Consider the following 21466-nt stretch of genomic DNA (forward strand, 5'->3'; position numbering starts at 1 on the left):
CCGGAGCTGTGGTCTTTCACAGCTTAGCTTCGATATTTCTTCAGTTTTGTCTAGTTGGACCGACCTGGATCTGATGAGCCGCAGAGCTGTTGATCCCATGTCTCCCTGCGTTATCTTCCTTTAGCTCAACCTCCTGGCTTCATCACGATGTGTCTTGTTCAAATAGTCTCCCGCTTGCTGAAGACGTGTATTTGGGATGAACCTTATGTGAGAGTGGAATATGCCCTTGCTGTGTCATTAGAAAGAGCATACAGCTGTAACATGCATTCATACTGTGTGTTAATTATAACGCTGTTATTTACAATAACATTGTAAATAATAAGGTAAGTGAGTTGAGTGTTGTTTTCGGACAATCAGCAGTTCAAATGTCCATTTGTTTAGTGGGATGAACCTATATGAACCTCTTATTATATTGCACAGTGCTTACCCTTGACACATTATTACATCCTGCATACATTATTGCACAATTATGGGTCATTTTCTGTGTGTGTGTGTGTGTGTGTGTGTGTGTGTGTGTGTGTGTGTGTGTGTGTGTGTGTGTGTGTGTGTGTGTGTGTGTGTGTGTGTGTGTGTGTGTGTCTGTGTGTGTGGTGGTTGTGTGGGCATATTATTGCTGACATTTCGAATGAAACGACCAAAAGCTTATCGTTTCTCTTGGTAACAGAAAAAAGACATCAATTGTATTCTTTCAATTCAAAACAAGTCTCAGAGCTTGTCCATTTGCTTGGATCGAACCATTAATCGTTATAATGAATTGTGACTCCTAATTAGTTTTACATCTGCATTGAATCAACATCCAGAACGTTATGAAAGAAGGTGTTAAAATACTGGTATTGATAAAAAAAGTTGCTAATGTCTAATCATTGGTGATAACTGTGGTATAAGCAGAATAACCCAGCTCAGGGTGACCCATTGCGGTCTAATCCTTACGACCAATACTTCAGTCCACTACAATGGTTGAATCCATGGGACGGAATAGTCTTTAGAGTAGTAGAAAGCAGGTTGATGGTGGGACCCACACTTAACTAATTTGCTAGTGGAGGTCTTTTAATGCATGAAACATTCATAAAGTTTTCATATTTGTATGCAAAATAAGTTATAGAAGAATAATGGCGCACATCTTTAAAGTGGTCAAACTTCTCTGTTTAACAGAATGTTTGAGCAAATTTGCATTTAAGATATAGGGCCCTATTTTAACGGTCTGAAACGCAAGTGAGAAGTGCCAAGCGCAAATCTAAACAGGGTTGGTCTGAATTAGCCTAATTGCCCGTAGGTGTGGTTTTGGCGTAACGTGCAATAAACCAATGAATGTGCCAGCTCCCATCCCCTTTAAGAGCCATGAGCGCATTTGAATCTGACGAGTTTATATTTTGACAGTGCGTCTGCAGTATCGGATGAGACAGATGCAAACTTCAAATGGCTCAGTTTATGGCCAAATAATATGGCCTAATTCACACATGGAATGAGGTTTTCTTCCACAACTTCAAATAGGCTACTGAGTCCTACTTAATGTGGTTCTATTTAATGATATTTAATGATATACGCAATACATTGTAAACATCGTTTCTTATCAGTATTGTATGCATTATCGTTATCGACTTGTGTTCCTAATATGTATGTGTCCCCCCGTTAATATACATTGCCATGGACTGTATTATGCGTTAGGCCTACGTGTTTAGTTTGCGTGTGTTTAGATGGACGCACACAAGCACGCCCGCACTTAAGTGTGTTACACATAAACACACACGCGCCCGCATTCATTCATTATTTTTAACACTCACTCGTGGTAAAACAATGTTTTCTCATGATCAATCCTAAAAGTTATGGGAATGTAGGCCTACACGATGTCTGTGTCAAGAAAATATGTGTTTTTTCTGTACAGTGTTTGCAGATGCATTGATTTAAAAGTACAACTTATTACCGCTGTATCAGCTGTTCTTTCCCAAATAATTTACCAAGAATGTGTGGCCAGGTAGATGAGAGAAGCAAAGTGTATGCGCGAGGTGCACAAACAACATTATGCATGCGCCCTTAAAATAGCATCTGAGCAACGCACCACTGACTTTAAACTAGGTATTTCCTGGTTTGTGGCGCAAGTGGTTTCTGAAACGTCAAAATAGCACAAGGGAACGTAAGATTATTCCCTAATTTACCGACGCGTGGCGCAGGAGGGAAAAGAACGCTCTGCGCCAGTTGCAAACTAGCAACGACACATGCGCCAGTGATTAAGTCAATTGCGCCGGATTCAAGGTAGGGCCCATAGTGTGTCCCATGGACACGGAAAACAGACATTAGACTATTCACACATCTGTGAGCTATGACGCACCCACATGCAAATGTAAACACACTCAGTTTCTCTCCTTCCATCAAAAAGCCTTTAATTTTTCGCACTTCAAAAACCAAGCTGAACGGCGGATGTAGACAAGACTAGACGTCATACCCTGTATGGAAGAATCCGTCTCCAACTGCTCTTCTGCAGGCATTGCACCATCAGACCCACGCCTACAGGAATACTGTCCCTTCCAGTATATCTACGCCTGGCTCTTCTTACATTCAGACGGTCTGTCCTGGCCATCGTCCACCCCTCCGCCTCTCCACTAGCTTCACTGCCTCCACTACCCCCACCACCTGCACCGCCTCCACCAATTCCACCCCTCCACCACCTCCATCCCCCCACATCCAACACTTCCAGCCCTCCACTACCTCTGGCTCCTCTGCATCGACCCCTCCACCACCTCCACCCTCTCAGCCCCTCCAACACTCCATCCACCTCAACCACCTCGGACCCTCCACTACTTCCATCACTCCACTACCTCCACCCCTCCACTGACTCTGACAACTCCACCCTTTTCACCACCTCCACCAGCTCCACCACATCGTTGCGGCTCTGCTCAAAGGGACCATTGCATTTCTATTAAGCCACGGGGCCAGCGCCTCTCAGCTCTACTGAAGTGCATTTTTCCTTTTAATTCCTTTTAATTTCCATCATTAATTTAGCACCTACTATCGCTTCCCGTTACTTAATCGTGTCAGCGTTCTTCAGGGGGGCGACGACAGTGGGGAACACTTGACCCTGTGGCGGATTTAGAGAAAATGAAATGGCAGGGCGCGGAGGAGGAGGGTTTAGCCACCAGTGGGTAAAGTGCTTCAAGGCTCATTTTGTTTACGCCGTGTCAGTCAAAAGCCTCCAATCTGCGCATTAGGATGGGCATGGTTTTAGCTGTTCGCTTGACAATGGTATTAACATAATACTGACTTAAGAAGGCCTTGGTAGCCTTTCCTCTGCCAACAGATAATATGGCGGTTGGCAGGGACATGGCAGCCGCTGCAGACACTCTGACTATGATCTAGAGAAGAAGCTGACCTTTTTACTCAGGTTGCGATTTAAGAAGTATTTATTTATCAATATCCATATTTTGCAAAGATTTGAGTTTGGCATTGCCGTTATTGATTGCTGCAATTCTGCTGTGTGACCATTAGAAACATTACCATATTTAATGGTTGTGAACTCGCGAATCGATGGAATGCTTCTTCTTTCAGTAAAGAACAAAACATTGTTTTAAAAGAAGTGGCCTTAAAGTGTAAGTGAACTCACTAATTATACTGTGGTTTTAAATAGTACAAGCTTTCTCCAATTAAAATGATTAGAATCAATGGGGCAGGCATTTTAGGTTATTTTAGGATAAGGTGTCTTACTCCCTTGTGACATTTCAGCTCAGGGTTCAAATAGCGAGTCACTTTGGTTAAAAGTATCTGCTGAACGACTTAATAGTACTAAGGAAAACCTAACTCCATACCTGATAAGAGCGCTTCAGCCTCCCTTCAGAAGTTTACAGGGAGTCATCAGAAGTCTAAATGTCTCCCTCCACCCCCCCCCACCCAACGCCTACCACCTCTCTGCTTTGCGAGGGGAGCTCCAGGCTCCCCATGGATGATTGCCGTGTGAGTGACCACTCCAGCCATGGAAAAATGTGTGTCCGTGTGTGTGTGTATTTGTGGGGGAGGAACGCCAGAGAACCATCACTTCAAGGCACTTCTCAACAGGCTCACCGTTCCAGCTCCCCTCCATCACAGCGACATCAGAATCACAAATCTAATTTATTTCGCCAAGCGCATTTGCATGTTCGGTGAATCAGTGCACCACAGAGTTACATAACACTAATAATAAAGGACGGGAAAAACAACACAAACCAGAGGATGCATGGGCGTAAGGAAAAAAGGCGGCGATGCCTCCATAGGGAAATGTAAGTGCACTCACTGCATGTGTGGACCCAGCTCAACAATGTCCAGGAAATATTTTAAAAGGCTTTGGTTTGTTAGAGCATAACTTAATGAAAAAGCACGAGGGCCGATCTAGTGCAAAATAAAATTGTCTCGGGTAAAGTCTTGGGAAGAACTTTTTGTTGGAGTTTTTCATTTTTGTGCAAGGTTATTTCCATTGAACAATGCTGTTAAAGAGCCACAGTCTATTACCTCTGGGCCACGGTCCAACGGCTGCTCAATGCATGCCGGGCTGGATCACTCATACTAATGGGACAGCAGCACCTCCCCACTCACGTCACACTGATGATAACTGAAAACTGTCCTCTTCAAAAGGGTACTCCTGGAACCTGCTAATGCCCCCAACCCGGTACTCTGGCTTTATACATACTTATACTACTTATTCCTACTCCTTTCTCTCAGGGGTCATTCTCTTGAGGCACAGGGTTGTTGCCAACTCCTAATGTTCACCTCTTGTTATCTAGGACTTTTGCAGCTTTTTCAACTTTTTCAAAGTTTGACGCCCACTCATTTTGTTTCCTGTCTAGTTGTCTCCTAATTTTGGCATCAGGGTACGCGTCCAATTCAATGAATGCATAAAGTGACACTTGTTGAAGTCGCAGGCCAATGTTAACTTGTAAATGTGTGTCTCCCTCATCTTATGCAGGTACGCAAAGTTAGCCTGAACTGAATCAAGGTGAAGGCAATGGAGCGTGTGAACAATACATTTGCATACGGTTTGTGTTCATGTTTGTGTGTCTGTGTGTGTGTGTGTGTGTGTGTGTGTGTGTGTGTGTGTGTGTGTGTGTGTGTGTGTGTGTGTGTGTGTGTGTGTGTGTGTGTGTGTGTGTGTGTGTGTGTGTGTGTGTGTGTGTGTGTGCGTGTGTGTGTGTGTTTGTGTGTGTGTGTTTTGAAGTGACCGGTGTATCCATCTCGGCATTATGACACTGAGGGGTCCTGGCAGTCATGTCCTCTGTCAGCAGACGGAGGCATGCATAATTCAGACTGGAGGCCATTCTAGCTGCTTCTGTTCCTATCTCATCACCGCTCCCAAACACAAAGCAGCGCGTAGGAGGGACAAGCAGAATGGATGAATGCTGCTCCTACTCTGACTTACCCCTCCTCCGCCCCCCGTCCTCGTCCCTCAACCTGCATCCTCCCTCCACCCTCCTCCCTCAACCTCCATCCTCACTCCTCCCTCCACCCTCCTCCCTCAACCTTCATCCTCCCTCCACCCTCCTCCCTCAACCTCCATCCTCACTCCTCCCTCCACCCTCCTCCCTCAACCTTCATCCTCCCTCCACCCTCCTCCCTCAACCTCCATCCTCACTCCTCCCTCCACCCTCCTCCCTCAACCTCCAGCCTCACTCCTCCCTCCATCCTCCTCCATCAACCTCCATCCTCCCTCCACCCTCCTCCCTCAACCTCCATCCTCACTCCTCCCTCCATCCTCCTCCATCAACCTCCACCCTCCCTCCACCCTCCTCCCTCAACCTCCAGCCTCACTCCTCCCTCCAACCTCCTCCATCAACCTCCTCCACTACCTGCCACCCCCCCGCAAACTTCACCCCTCAACCACCACCCTCACCCTCCACCGTCCTCCCTCCACCCTCACCCCTCCACCAACATCCTCGCACTCCATCCTCACCCTACACCAGCACCCTCTGCCTCCACCGTCGTCCCTCCAGCCTCACCCTCACCCTTCACCCTCCACCACCACCCTCACCCTCTACCCATCTCCATCCACTATCCATCCTCCACTCTCCACCCTCACCCTCTCCCTTCATCCTCCCCCTCAGTCCTCCCCCTCCGTCCACTCCCTCCACCCCAGGCTCCATCCTCGACCACCACACTCACCCTTCACTCTCCCCCTTCAAATCTCACCCCCATCCCTCCACCCATACCACCAGTGGTTGTCATGGGGACAAACACAAACACAAATGTACACATGCGCACTCTCACAAACACCCCCACACAAACACACACACACACACACGCGCAACATACACAATCACACAAGGCTGCATACAAAATCCTATACACACAAACCCCACACATATGCAAAGACATAAGCTGTAGGCCTACACGGGGAAGGAGACAGATGAATAGAAGCATTATGCAGATGAGCTCACATGTTCTCCTATCATTTTTAACTGCAGTCTCACATGCATTGTTAAACAGAACATTCAAGGACAAATATATCTAATTGGAAAGAATAGAGAAAATGCACATTATGAAATGAACAGTATTACATAAGTATTCAGTCATTACAATATTACAGTAATTACATCATAATGAATCACAACATTTTCTGGCATGATTCACATTATCACTTTTATTAGATCTTCTGTTTGTATTTATTTGTTTCTTGCATTTCCTTGCATTTAAATCAGAAGACCATGTTTGTTTATGAGATGGATTCAGAAAATTAATAGTATAATTGTATAAACACATTATGGCCACTTTTATTCCTTAATAAATAAGGAATAAATATGTCTTTGTTTAAATTGCCTACTTGACTCCATGGCCGCAACTGTCTTGTTGATCCTCTCTCTCGCTTTCCCTTTCTATCTCACACTAACACAAAAATTCCAAGGGCTTAATTCCCATAGTAAATGTGGATGTACAATGCCAAGATGGAAGAAAAAATAGAAATAGTTAGTCTCCCTCCCTTTCTCTCTCTTCCTCACACTGCCTAGACCCTCCCCATCCCAAGAGACATAGAGAGAGAATGAGGGTCAGAGAGCTCACCTTTCCAGCAGAGGAGCACTGCTCTCAGTGTAGCGTGGTTGATCAGCATTAAGAGGGGGTCCCTGTCATTTGAGGGACACTCACCCTGGCCAACCCCGGACGGATAAGGAAGCAAGGTGCTAGTGACCAAGCATCGGCTGTCCCGAGGGTTTAAAGAGTTGGCCTTTAGTCAGTCATCCTCACCCTCATTCAGTATGCCAGGATCTATGAATATGCAAACATGACGCACCCATTTGAAACTCCTTAATCCTACCGCAAATCCAAAGACCTCTGAATCTATACAGACCCCTAATAGTGTTGATACATTTGTTTACTACAACACAGTGCATATGAGTTCAAGAGCAGGCACCTCAATTCAACTTTTGAAAACAAAGTCATCGGTTCATTGTAACAGATGTGATGGCAGCAAATAGACTAGCCTTCAACAAATCATTTACAGACTTGGATATTTACTCAATTTAAACGTCAATTTCACCTTGGATACAAACTAACCCGCTGCCCGAGATAAGGACATATATTGGGACCCCTGCAAGTAGGTAAAGTTTTGGGTCACACAGAGTTTTGGGTCATAAAGGCTTTGTTTTTCAAGGAACCGTTTGCTTGCATCCTAAAACTGAACAGCGGTCTGTAGATTATAGCAGCACAAGACGCAACTTTGTGATAGTTGTCTACTGTTAGCGTAAGGCGATCCAGCATTTTTCCGTGTGGCGACACAAGGAAAGACGCTGGCACCCTCAGCAGAACAGGCTTCATAAAACCGCGGAAGTGTGAAGAAGCATATTTGGTGCTAGAATACTAAACCAACACTTTGATTTGTGCGGTGGACAAAAGAAAATATAAATGTTTTTCCTGTGTTTAATGTAGCAGTGACCACCCTGCTACATTAAACACATGAAAACCCTAAACCTTTAAACCTCTTATGATGCGTGCTGTGTAGCTGTCTAGCTCTCTAGAAGGAGGACCAGCGTACATATCGAAACGGGGTGTTTCACCTCCTTTCGCTTCATACTCGTTGTTGCTGAAGGCCAGGATCTGTAAGCGCGTAATTGCCGAGCACAAACTGCGCCAGCGGTAAAAAACTCTTTAAATGTTTAAATCAACATCCATGTATGCCCATGTAGAAACACACTTTTTAAAATCCCCCTCTGAAAACTTCAAACACTTTGCACAAATGAGTTTCTCTTTGGTCAAATTTGTCTGTAGCGAAACATGACACAAGGCGTAACTCCGCCCCATACAGCTGTTGGTTTCCAGCCCAGGCTCTTTGCCGTCTCGCCCGGGAGGTTCTGTTCTAACATCCTGGGTCGGCTGGATCCCTAATCACTGTGTCGCATACAGAATCTTTTTTTTAGAAAGTGGCAAGGCTACCCCCGTCTGGAGTTTAATTATGAGAAGTTCACATGTTTTCATTGCTATAAAGACTAAGGTCTGGATGCTTAGAAGAAGTTAGGGTGTGTTCACACAGGCAGTTTTTTTATATTAAAAAACACCTGACCAGAGCGTTTTCTAACCAACTAAAAAACTGACAGGGGGGTTTTGTCTAGTTCATTCTAGAGCACAATGTTCTAGAGCACATATATTTTGCCAATCGGTTACAGTATCAAAGTGGTTTGACTACGCTACTTGTATCAGTGTCAACTAGTTACAATGTCGAGGATGAGAAAACTAGCCTTGTTTTGATGTTAGATACCAACGACGAGGATAACAACGAACCTTCCCGTTTGTGGGTGCATGATATAAACCGGGTACGGCAGCAGTACGGTAACGGTGCATTTCATAGATTGATACAAGAGCAACGGTTTGATAATGCACGGTTCAGTGTGTATTTCAGACCCGACAAACCCGCTGGCAGCGCTGTAAAAGCACCAAGGATTTTTTTTACAAAAACACTCTGTATCATAGGAATAGAATGTAAAACATTCACTCGCACCAGAAAAAAAACTGCCCTTTAATATACATTTTAATTTTTTTTCTCGAGAAGTGGATCTTGTATGCAACACTATTGTTATGCATCAGTAATACAAAAGCACAGATCATTAATAAGATAATGAGGTCTGGGATTTCTGTGTTCTATTTTCTATGTTCTATGCAACATAAAAAAAAAAGAATATAAAAATTACCAGTAATCTTTTTCATAATCCCATCTCTACAAAAGTAGCCCAGTGGAACTGCAACTCCCAGAGTCCATTGCAGGGGCTTAGCCGGTCATATGACCAGGCAGGGGGGGGGAAGCAGATGGCTCAGCATCACGTGATGTTGTTAGCAAAGCCAAGGAGCTGCTGCATCTGAGCCGAGCCACAGGCAACATCCCCCTCCACACTGAAAGGTAAATCTGCCTCCTATCCTTCCGGGGATTTGCTCTGTATGTATGTTTCATATGCGCCATGCCGACAGAGCTCTGGAGCTCCGGCAGCTGCCAAAAGCTAGCAACCAGGAGCAGTGAGGAGGAGCTAGGAGCAGGAGGAGTGTGGGAGAGGGGAGATGCACGAGGGGGGATGGGAGGCCATTCGGGATGCTATCGCCCCTGCTCTCCCTTTACACAACCAGGAAGCTCTGATGGTTGCACTTTGATTCTGTGCATATATCTAATGCCTCAGGGTGTGAGGGGGTCTGTGTGCATGGGGAGAGTCCTATATTTTAATGCCTATGCATTCTTTCCGATGTGTGTGTGTGTTCTTTGGACCACTGGGTGTCTGCCATGGCAGTGAGGGTATGTGGGTGCTGTGGGTGAGAGAGGAAACTGCTGGCTCAGAGAGACAGCTGCCTCACACGAGACCTCTCCTTCAAACAAACACGTCCTTTCCCTTCCCTTCCCATTATCGAGCGAGAACAGAAGGTGCATTTGTTTGAGTCATTTTGCTTCTAATATAAGGGCAGTAGCTCTTTATTGTGATTTGAAATTGTTATTATTTAATTGTATTCATTTGTTAATTTGTACATTCTACATTTCTGATTAATGTATTCTAGATCTAAACATCTACACACAAGCACACACACACACACACACACACACACACACACACACACACACACACACACACACACACACACACACACACACACACACACACACACACACACACACACACACACACACACACACACACACGCACACACAGTCTCTTGTGGTGCTGAACGGACAGCTCCTCCCGGGGGTTCTGGATGTGGGACAACCACAGACAGTTGTCAACGGCAACGGACATCCATCCTCCATCTTGTCCCTGGTATTTACTGTCCATTCATAGTCAGCCATCTGCCGTGGTATTTGTCAATAATAATTAGAAATGTCTGGCTGACGATCAGCCTTCTCACCATGGTGGTAATATTTAGTGTGCTCGTTCTGCGTGGTTGGACTGTTGATCGCGTAGGTAGAGCCTGGCATTACCACTGCCAGGGTTAGGGGTTTGAGTCCAGCTGGTGCGCTTAAGATAAGAACTCACCATGCTCCTATCTGTTGTTGAATGCACCCACCCAAAGGCATATATTAAATATTCATTTTAGTTGTAATCCTTATATTTTTCTGTAAACTCTCCCCTTGAAGTTGTGTTAACCTCATAGGAAAAAAGGGGTTAGGGTGTTAAGGATTGTTAACTTGGTTGTTTATCTCCTCTAAGATTCCGAAATATATTTTTTTATCTGACAATAACCCTGCATCCTGTGGCTAGATTAGTCTTTGATGAGAGAGAGAGAGAGAGAGAGAGAGAGAGAGAGAGAGAGAGAGAGAGAGAGAGAGAGAGAGAGAGAGAGAGAGAGAGAGAGAGAGAGAGAGAGAGAGAGAGAGAGATGTTGTGGATTCATGGATTAGTTTGGGCTAATAGTTCATTGTTAAATTGATTTATTAAGGACCGTTAGCATGTTCGGGTAATATGTGAGCTACACAATTATTTTATTACATTTTGCAAATCACTATCTGTTAAGGCTAGACAGGACATCGCTATGCAAATTGTGTTCGGCTTTGTCCACATGGCTTAACTGGATTGAAAGATGGGATATAAAATATACAAACTCTGTGTTTCTACAATTACCACTCACAAAGCAATGACCTCCCCCTCCCCTCCTCGTGTTTGGTTTAGGCCAGATTTTTTACGAGGCCTTCTCACCACACCAATTTCCTCGGCGCTACGTTTGTTTTAACCACATTCAATTTCTCATCTCGCTGTCTGCAGGATTGAAAACCTCATTGATCATATCAGATTGGCTAAGTAATTGATTGTTACTGGTTATTAACCTCCCAGAACTTTGGACCCGCTCGCCAGCCGTCGAGCACAGCCTGTAATCAGTCACGAATGGCAGCCGCTAATGAAATTAGTTCCCGGTTCTGCCTCGCAACTTTGTTTGTTTCCCAAAGTATCGGCAAGGGCACGGAGATGCCGCGGCTCGCCTTCCCCCCCTGAGAATGGGGAGATAGAACAACAGAACGCATATAATGAGCTGATGTGTCTGTGGCGGCGTCTCTATGATTACTCATTTGTCCGACCCAAAATATAATGAAGGGCAGATTGAGAGAGAGAGAGTGAGAGAGAGAGAGAGAGAGAGAGAGAGAGAGAGAGAGAGAGAGAGAGAGAGAGAGAGAGAGAGAGAGAGAGAGAGAGAGAGAGAGAGAGAGAGAGAGAGAGAGAGAGAGAGAGAGAGAGAGAGAGAGAGAGACAGAGAGAGAGAGAGAGAGAGAGAGAGAGAGAGAGAGAGAGAGAGAGAGAGAGAGAGAGAGAGAGAGAGAGAGAGAGAGAGACAGAGAGAGAGAGAGAGACAGAGACAGAGACAGAGACAGAGACAGAGACAGAGACAGAGAGAGAGAGAGACAGAGAGAGAGAGAGAGAGAGAGAGAGAGAGAGAGAGAGAGAGAGAGAGAGAGAGAGAGAGAGTGAGAGAGTAGTAAGAAGGGGAAAGCCAAACAAAATGAAACAGTCAGTGTCGCAATGGACACTTCCTGCTGTGGTAATTACAGTATCTCACTGCCGCTGTCTATATGGCAATTTAATCTTCAGAATGAACGCTGCAATGGACCTAGCCGTAATATTGAAACTGTTTTTCACTTCTGTTTATTTATTTCATTCATGTCATAGTTGTTCAATCCATTGCTGGGAGGACAATGACGTTGGTCACAAACTGTTTTTTCCATTTAGAGCTGACTCTATTTTGCCACTTCCAGCACCAACCAGCTCACAGCTTCCCACTGCTGGGTTGAACTTTAATGTAAGCCATAGCTGCAGGACTGGGATTTAGTATGGTTACAACCGCTCTGTTGACACAAGTGACATCATATGCTGTGGCCCCACTTGAAGGGCATTTATTCAGTAAGAGTTAAAGAGCAAAAAATCCATCTTTTAGCGGAAATGATTGAAGGTGGAAAGTGTAAGATCTGATGTTCAAATCTTGAAGAAATAATAGTTTCTAAGTTATGTGGAAGGTGTCTATGTTGCAAAGATAATTACTTTAGTTAGCAGCTCGCTCAGTTTGCGCCAGCCTATACTGTTTCATAAAACTACATTGCACATCAAGAGGCGATGGCCGTCACTGCAGTGTCCAGTCTGCCCTCAGTCAGAGGGCGCATTCAAACCTCTTGTCAATCATGTCAAAGGTATGCTGTAAAATGTGATGCTGGCTCTAACTCACTTGAAGGAGAAAAACCTGACAAAGCCATAGCACAGATTTACTCGGAAACCAAGACGTCAACCAGTTAAGAACTGTGCCAGGGAGACCAACACATTTATGTAGTATGGCTGTAAGAATATTGTGGTTGACTGTATCAAAAGCTTGACTCCGGTCAAGGACAACAAGGTGGGAGAGTGATTTGGTGCCCAAGCTGATTCTATTGTCGTTCACAACCTCCACCGAGGCCGTTCCTCTGCTGTGATGGACCCAAGAGCCGGCAAAAATCCAATTCAGTTCTGGGTAAGAAAATCATTTAACTGCTGAAACAATTATTTAATTAAAGATTAAAGATTGGTCTTAAGTAGCTGATGATTGAGGAATTAAAGATTTTTTAGAGCTTTCATCTTAGCGGTCTGATATGTAGTTGGTAGAAAAACTGTAAAGAATGGATAATTATACCTTGGCTGTCATCTGTTAACCCTTAAGTCGCAATTAAGCCACCAGCTGTGCAGGCCTAATTGTTGATGGTGCCCAAGGTAGGGAGAAGTCTGTGCATTATGTGTGTGTGTGTCGGTGTTCTCTTTAGTTGAGTAGATTTGTCATTGTTCCAGGTGGCTCGGTTTGTCTTGTTGGTTTGACAGTATCCGCGGTGAGTTGTTGACACTGTTTGGTAATTTTAAACAAATTTGACGCTCAGGTGCTAAAAAGTTTGCGAGCTTACGTTTGATACCCATGCTAATAGGACACACCTGTAGCTGTATCAGGTAACAAGCCTGTGGCTGTAGCAGATAGCAGGTAACACAGCTGTAGCTGTGGCATGTGACTGGTAGCACACCTGTAGATGTATTAGGTCATAGATATATATACTGACTAGATATCGCATTCAGCTTCAAAGCATTCTTCAACAAGGCCGCCATCTGCCACGGGGTAACAACCCACTCTGACGGGGCGCATAGCTACCGTCACGGTAGCGATACGCCACCCATGACACATTAAGAGACTGAGTGCAAATGTAGCCTGTGTGTGTTTGTCTTGTTTGACTATGTATTCCGTTACCTTCATACTGTTTTAAAATCATTTATCAACCATGTCATTTATCATACGCGCTACGGCAGTTTAATACAGTCTTGCAAGTACCATCATTACAACTTTCTGATAATACCATTTACCATTAACGTCACCACTTCTGTTGCAATAACCACTCAAACAAGTATGTCGTTGTCAAATTCCAGGTCTATTTATTTAGTTTAAAAGTTACATGTTAACACAGCGTGAATGTTCGTCTTACCAGCGTCTTGTCTAGACTTTGTATTAGAGATTGTGTTCCACATCAACAGGGTTTAAATTGACGCCATAACTTCTGGGTAAACCGGAAGTGACCCCGAGTTGTTGTAATTATTTTTATTGCTGTTTTTGTACCTTTTGGCTACGCCAAAATCGAGCAATAGTACACGGTTTACCGTGCTTATGTTTCTAGCTTATACAGGGGAGAATTGTAGCCATTTAAAGCTGTTAGGTAATTTAACTTGTAATACCCCTGTCTCACGTGTATATTGGTATGCGGCAATTAGTAGGGGAGGGAGAGGACTATTTAGGCTGACGCTCGTCAGTGGTTCGGGAGAGCTGATGGTGGAAGGACGTATGTCTGATTATTGCTCTCGTAAGTGACTTGTTTAAAGGTCAGGAATGCTGAAGTTTGAATGGAATATTTTTTTTCTCAAGTTTAATTTCCACACTTGCTTCCCCCTAACCGATCCAGTCTGAGAGGTTTGTGTGCATGCATGTGCATCTGCCGCGTATGGGTGTCTGATGCTCCAGTGAACATATCGTGTGAGCCTAGGAGACACAATAGAGCTATCAATGCATCCACAGGGCGGGGTTTAGGTGGTTGTGTGTTTGTTGCGGTGGATGTGTTTTCTTCTCTACGTGACTCATGGCTCATGTCGCCATGGTGACAACGGGGAGGCATTATGGGAATGTAATCTCCAGGAAGTGATCGCCCCAAGTCCAAGCATATGTGGCAGGAGCAGCACACCAGAAGGGCCTGGTGCGGATGTCCAGTTGGCCATCTGCTGCCGTCCCACCCAGCCAGGAGCAGGACGCGCCCACCGACCAACCACTCTGAAGAATGGGTATTAGTTCTCCCAGGAGCTCCTTCTCCCAGACCCGACCCCTTAGACACTGTCAGCGGGAACGCAAGGAAGTGTTGTTGATGAGGAGCGATGGCGTCGTGCATCATGTACGGACCAAGGGGTGGGTGGCAGTTTTGAAGGAGGAGGAGTAGGAGACGCAACATGAGCTCAGGCCATCGTTGTGGCTGGAGACCAGACCTGTTCTCCGGCCAAGTTATATGCAGCACCAAACAGGGAGGCCATTACCTGGGACAGTCTCACCGAAGACCGGAGCAGAAGGCATGTGGAGAGGCAGCCTGTTAGCAGGCTGGTAGCAGAGGCATGGTGGTGCATCTGTCAAGGAAAGCACTGGATCTGTATGTGTGGATGATTGTGCTGCCTTGGGAGGCGGTAAAGCATAATCCATGAGTGATGAAACGAACGCCAACGCCACGCGGACCCACTCACACACACACACACACACACACACATACACATACACATACACACATGCACTCACAATCCCACATGCACACACACAATCACATGCATGCGCACAAACACACATACACACACACACACACACACACACACACCCACACACACACACACACACACACACACACACACACACACACACACACATGCACACACAATCACACAAGAACACACACACACGCACACAAGCACATTTATACACATAGACCCACAATCACACATGCACACACTCACGCACGCACACACACAAATTTATGCACATAGACTCACAATCTCACACATAGAAACACACAGAAATGCATGCATGTGTACAGACATACCCACATACACGAACTCCCACACAAAGGCACACACAAACACACACACACACACACACACACACACACACACACACACACACACACACACACACACACACACATACTCTCAAAGTTTGCAGATGGGTATTGGAATGAAAATGCCCCCCCACTTTGTGTTGACTCTCCAGTCCGTCCACCTGGCCTCCGTGGCCCCCGATGATGAGGTACCTCCCGTCTCCCCCCCCAGCAGGCAGAGCTGTTGAAAACGTTGTCCCACACCCATGAATGTGACTCCCCCTTCAACCGCGGCCTCACATCTGCCTCTTGGAGATACGAGCGGTCTTATCCTGGCACAGCCCTCCAGAAATAATCCATCTCTTGTTAGGCAATTCTCCCCCCCCCCCTCCCCTCCCCACCCCAAGAAGCCCCCTGTTCTAAAAATACTATCAGCTAATATCACCGTTCCTGACTTGAGGAATGGCTGTTGGAGCGGCGGTGGCTGGTTCCGCCGCTCCAACGGCCATTCCTCAAGTCAGGAACCGGCGGTGGCTGGTTCCCCCAGCTCTGAGGCAGAGCCAGCACTACTGTCTCCAAAGGTCAGCCGCAGAAGGAGGCCAGAGGACGTCTACGCTGTGGCCCGCTGTCCTTTTAGAGAAAGGCCACCGCCAGAGAGGAGGGAAGAAAGGGAGGGGAGGAAACAAAAAACAATCAAATAACAAGATGAAAGCGTGTAGGGGCGAGTTGGATTATGAATATGCAAAAGGTGTGTGAGAGGGGGAGAGGAATGGGGGGAGGGGGGGGGGGTCCCCTTCAGCACCATCACCTGCTCCTTGCCATGATGCAGCGTGGCAGAGCAACCCACCCCTCCCACAAGGGGCATAGTTAGGAAGCATCATTAAGGTGTGGGGGTTGGGGAGGGGACAGCCTATCAGGGGGGTGTCTGGGTGGTTTCTTCTTCCTGAAGAAGAAATTACATCACCTTGTAATGTAATTTCTCTGCATTTATTCTTTCGGGGATGACTTAGCTATTCCAGCAGGGCATGGAGGTCAAGAGAATAGTAAAATGTTTGTATGGTATTTGTTAGAGCCCAACTGAATGTATAGTTGTTTTTATCTAGCTTTATGCAGAATCCAAACGTAATTTGGGATTCCTCCCAGACATTGTGCTCTACGGCGTTCCCTAGTTGTTGCAACGCGTCCCACTGCCTTTGACAATTAAATGGAATAAGGTCAGAGAGCACAACCACCTTTCCCCGGTCCTTTCAAACAAATGAAACCCACGCACAGCTTCACCCCCCCCCCCCCCCCCCGCCCCCCCCCCGCCCCATCCGAAGGTCAGCCCCTCGCTGAGCATTCCTACTGCTTCACAACATCTTCCTCTATCTGTTTGTAGACCGATCGGTGGTCCCCTTTTCTCCCTCTTTATTTCTGTCTCTCTACCTCACTCTCTTCCTTGCCCCCCTACTCCCTCTATGTCTCTCTCATGATATCTGTCTACCCCTCTCTTCCTTTCCCTTTCTTCCTTTTGGTCTCTCTCTCTCTCTCTCTCTCTCTCTCTCTCTCTCTCTCTCTCTCTCTCTCTCTCTCTCTCTCTCTCTCTCTCTCTCTCTCTCTCTCTCTCTCTCTCTCTCCTGCTCTCTCTCTCTCCTGCTCTATCTCACTCTCTCCTGCTCTCTCTCATTGCTCTCTCTCCAAAGTGTTATTGATAATCACACAGCCAAGCTGTCTGCTCAGGCCTAGACACCTGGAGTGCTAATACAGCCACAGATGCTTGGTTTCAAAACACAACAAAAGCACATACATCATCGCTGCGGGACTGTGCTCACGATGACACTAGCCATTAGGAAAAAACAACAACTTTGTGAATAAAAAAGATAAAAGTCTAAGCCGGTGGTCAACTACTTTCAAGTAACGAGCTGTGAATGGCTGTTTAGTGTGACCCCAGTGTTTTATCTGCCACCTTTCTCTGATCCTACTTCCTACTGACCGGAGAAGCAATTTAGGAGTCCGCAAAGTGGTCCAGTGTAAAGTGGAACCGGGTTTACCCAAGCCAGGAAATGGTTCCCGGAGCATAGGTTGTTTGTGTGTTTGTGTATGTTTGTGTGTCTGTGTGTGTGTGTCCATTTTGTGTGTTGTGTTGTCTAAAGTATGTTTGTTTCTTGTGCATTGCATGTTTTTTGTCTGTGTGTGTGTGTGTGTGTGTGTGTGTGTGTGTGTGTGTGTGTGTGTGTGTGTGTGTTTGTTTGCATGTGTGTGTGAATGCTACCTGGAACAGGGCATTTCCTTATAGCATTCCGTGTCTGTTGAAGAAAATTACTTGAAGATATGAGGTATATAGAGATATGCGATATAGAGAATACTGCGTGTAATCTGGTGATGACACTGAAAGGCACAGCAAAAGGCATATTTTATGACATGCAAAATATATCCATGTTTCTATTACCGGTACATTAAATGAACGATTTTAATAAATTATACCTCTGTCAGAGTCCCTTAAAAATGTCTTAATAATACCAGTAATGTTTGACAGCTCTAGTTTATTTGAAATTTCAAGTCAGTCTGAACCGGTTCTTTGGAGTGAACAAACAAAGGTCTTTAGTTACCGCTTGAAAGGAAATTGCTCTCAACATGATTCAAGAAAACCCCAATTAAGGAGTCATTCCAATTAAAGTATAGGAGAGAGAAAATAGGACTGAGAGTGAGATAGTGATGTGTCCTCTGCCTCTTCTAATGGGGTGAGTGGCTCAGTATTCGCCTGCAAACTGTCACTCAGTCCACACTGTTATGGTGTCTTTGTCTTCCAGCGGTAATAAATACAGGACAAACGCCATTAAAGATCGGATTTCAGCTACCGATAGATACATCCAAATCTCTCTAGCGGATGACCGCGAAAAATAAAAAGTGGAACTGAGCTTGGGACTGTTTGGCTAGAAATGGTTGATTCATATGCTAATGTAGTGCTAATGTGTTGGTGCTGTTGACAAATGACAATATTCTCGCATTACTATATTTTTAATTTTTAAAGCCACAAACTAAATACTCCAGCATCTGGATGGACAATGGACACAGTGTCCAGGCTAACTCTGGCGTCCCTTCTGCGACTTCATCACCACTGACCTTTCTTTACAGGCTCTACTATAATGATACATGTTTTATTTTCTACATTTGCCTTCCCTTCATTCAAATTTTTGCTACTTAGAACAGCCTAAGCCACTGCCTTTGCGCCTCAGAATTTACTGATTCGGTTACAAGCCAGAATCTTTGAACCATTATTATATCCTTCTTGAGGATTTTGCTCTTTTTCATACAAAAAACATACACCAGACATTGTTTCATTTTGCGGATGTTAAAGTGTCTTCCGCAAAAGAACATCAAGAGGGCTGCCTTTGATTTTTATAGTGACTTTCAAGTGACCATACAACCTTTTTAGAGTCTTCAAACAAATGAGCCATGTACTTCCTTTGCCGCTTTCCTTTGAAGGTCGGCCTTTGATGTAAGGGTATTGGTGATTTTAAACTTGGTGATTTTTACAGTGAGTTATTATTGAATAACACAGCTTTGTAAACTATTTTTAAGTGAGATGTGAACGGCTGCATTAGAACAGGGAACAATGACAGCAATGAAGATGAGCTATTTGGTCTGAACATCTGCCGGTGTCCTCTTCTCTGATCCTTCTCATTGACGTCTCTCAGGTTCCCTTTGAAACGTCAGACATTCTGCGTTCTTTCCTATCAAACTGATATCCAGTGCAGGGTATAATATTACCAGGCTGGATGTCTTTTTTGTCTGTGTCAAAGCGTTCAAAGTTGGGATTCCCGGCTCACTCTCTCACCAGAGGAGAATGATTCACCAAGGTGTGACATGTGCCCCCCCCCCCCCCCCCCCCCACCCGCCTTCATGTCTTCACACCCACGTGGACACCCCCGCTCGCGCTCCTGACGCCTCAGACATCGTGGCAGCAGGTGCCAGTGTGTGGGGGCCGGGTTTATTTTTGGAATAGAAAAGGGGCGATTTATCTCAATAATGACTCTTTTTTGGGGAGTAGTGACAAGGCAATTTCTCCGCCCAAAGTAAGGGAGCATTTGTGAATGTTTGTGTATGTGTATTTGTGTTTTTTTGTGTGTGTGTGTGTGTGTGTGTGTGTGTGTGTGTGTGTGTGTGTGTGTGTGTGTGTGTTCGTGTGTGTGTGTGTGTGTGTGTGTGTGTGTGTGTGTGTGTGTGTGTGTGTGTGTGTGTGTGTGTGTGTGTGTGTGTGTGTGTGTGTGTGTGTGTGTGTGTGAAAGTTTTTTCGGGAGCAGAGGAGGTGGGTGTAGCAGGGGCTTTACTGAACTGCACATGATCAATCCCTCAATTTGGCTGTGTCAGCTGAAGGTGTGTGTGTTTGTGTGTGTGTATGTGTGCATGCGTGTTTATGTTGTTGTTTGTGTCAACATTTGTGTGAGTTTGCAGATTTGTGTGTTTATGTGTGTGAGTGTGTGTGTATGCAAGCAAATGTGTTTGTTTCTGTGCGTGTGTGTGTGTGTGTGTGTGTGTGTGTGTGTGTGTGGTTGTGTGTGTGTGTGTGTGTGTGTGTGTGGTTGTGTGTGTGTGTGTGTGTTTGTGTTTCTGTGCGTGTTTGTGTGTCTGTGTGTGTGGTTGTGTGTGTGTTTCTGTGTGTGTGTGTGTTTGTGTGCAGGAGGGAAAGGAGGGATAAAGCAAAGCCAGTCCCTGCTCATTCTGTCAAATAGAGAGAAGGAGAAAGGAAAATAACTAAGATGAAACGTTCATATGTTTTTTGTCTTAAATGTCAAGATTGGGTCACGCTATCTATTATTTTATTCAAATCTTGTATGCCAAATATATTAAGTAAGACGTCTTAATTAATGAATTGCATAAACTTTGCAATCGAACAAGCATAAACATTTATGTTTTGTCCATTTATTAATTCAACAACAAATACAAGAAATTAAATCAGTTTCTCGTATTGTTTTTCCATAACCTTACCCAAACCTCCCCTAAGGGGTTTAATATACAATATATATATAGTCTATATATATATTATCTTGGCTGTTGAATGCCAAGCTGCACAAGCTGCCTCAGAGGCATCCCTGTTCAGCATGGCCTAATAAAACAGTGTGAGTGACCACGGCCTCACATGATGGACCAGCAAATAACGCAAACGGACATTTTAAGGTTGGTCAATTAATCAGACATAACTCACTTTATGTGCTATAGGCACATCAATTGAATGTCATGTGGGACAGTTATTTATGGTTGAGTGTGTCCGCTGTAACTACCATCAGAACCTCATTTGGGCTGGGCAAGCCTCCGCGGACCCAGCTCCACGGGGGGCTTCGGGGGGGGGGGGGGGGGGGGGGGGGGGGGGCTGTGGTGAGTTGGGGGGCACACATAACATCAGGCCTCTAAATGGCTTTTGTTTTGCGGCGCCTGTGGATCGCTTGCATGCAGCTCAGATAATAAAACTGGTATTCCTTCTGGTCACTGCTCAGTGGTCCTCAATGACATTTATCTCTCTTTGTCGCTGGTGTTTGTGTTTTTGATTAAGGAGTGCCACCAAACAAAAATCGCACATGCACCACACACATACACAGACACATTTATACCCCAATAGAGTTGCACAAATCTGCTTCATACACTTCCAGACACACGATACCATATCCGTCCTGCAGCTTCCCCATGGAGGCTGGGTTGTTGGTTCTCATCCCTGTCTCAGGCTTATTGAATCCTGCTTATACTGCTCCTCTGCTGCTCTCTTGCACTAATGGGGACCACTGGGAGAGAGGATGGTAGGGGGGGACAGACAGGTGGACATGTGTGAGTGTGTGTGAAGGAGGGGGGAGGTGGGATTGGAAGTCAGGCCGAGTGAACAACTGGGTGACCGGTGAGTGGCATCAACCGGTCCCTTCTGTTGACGTGTTTCCCAAGTGGCCTGATGGGGAGCCGTACCCCCCACTC

The 21466-nt window shown here is 45.4% G+C and overlaps 1 protein-coding gene across 1 annotated transcript in view; it reads left to right on the plus strand.

Moving 5' to 3' along the window:
• Nucleotides 1-9302: 9302 nt before the first annotated feature.
• tsnare1 (T-SNARE Domain Containing 1) overlaps nucleotides 9303-21466 on the plus strand; it is a 70114-nt gene continuing 57950 nt past the window's right edge. The window contains exon 1 of the mRNA XM_056602495.1: nucleotides 9303-9337. The gene's annotated coding sequence lies outside the window, so the exon portion shown is untranslated. The remainder of the gene's footprint in view (nucleotides 9338-21466) is intronic.

The sequence above is a fragment of the Gadus chalcogrammus genome, chromosome 11 (assembly GCF_026213295.1).
Source record: "Gadus chalcogrammus isolate NIFS_2021 chromosome 11, NIFS_Gcha_1.0, whole genome shotgun sequence".
NCBI classification, from domain to species: Eukaryota; Metazoa; Chordata; class Actinopteri; order Gadiformes; family Gadidae; genus Gadus; species Gadus chalcogrammus.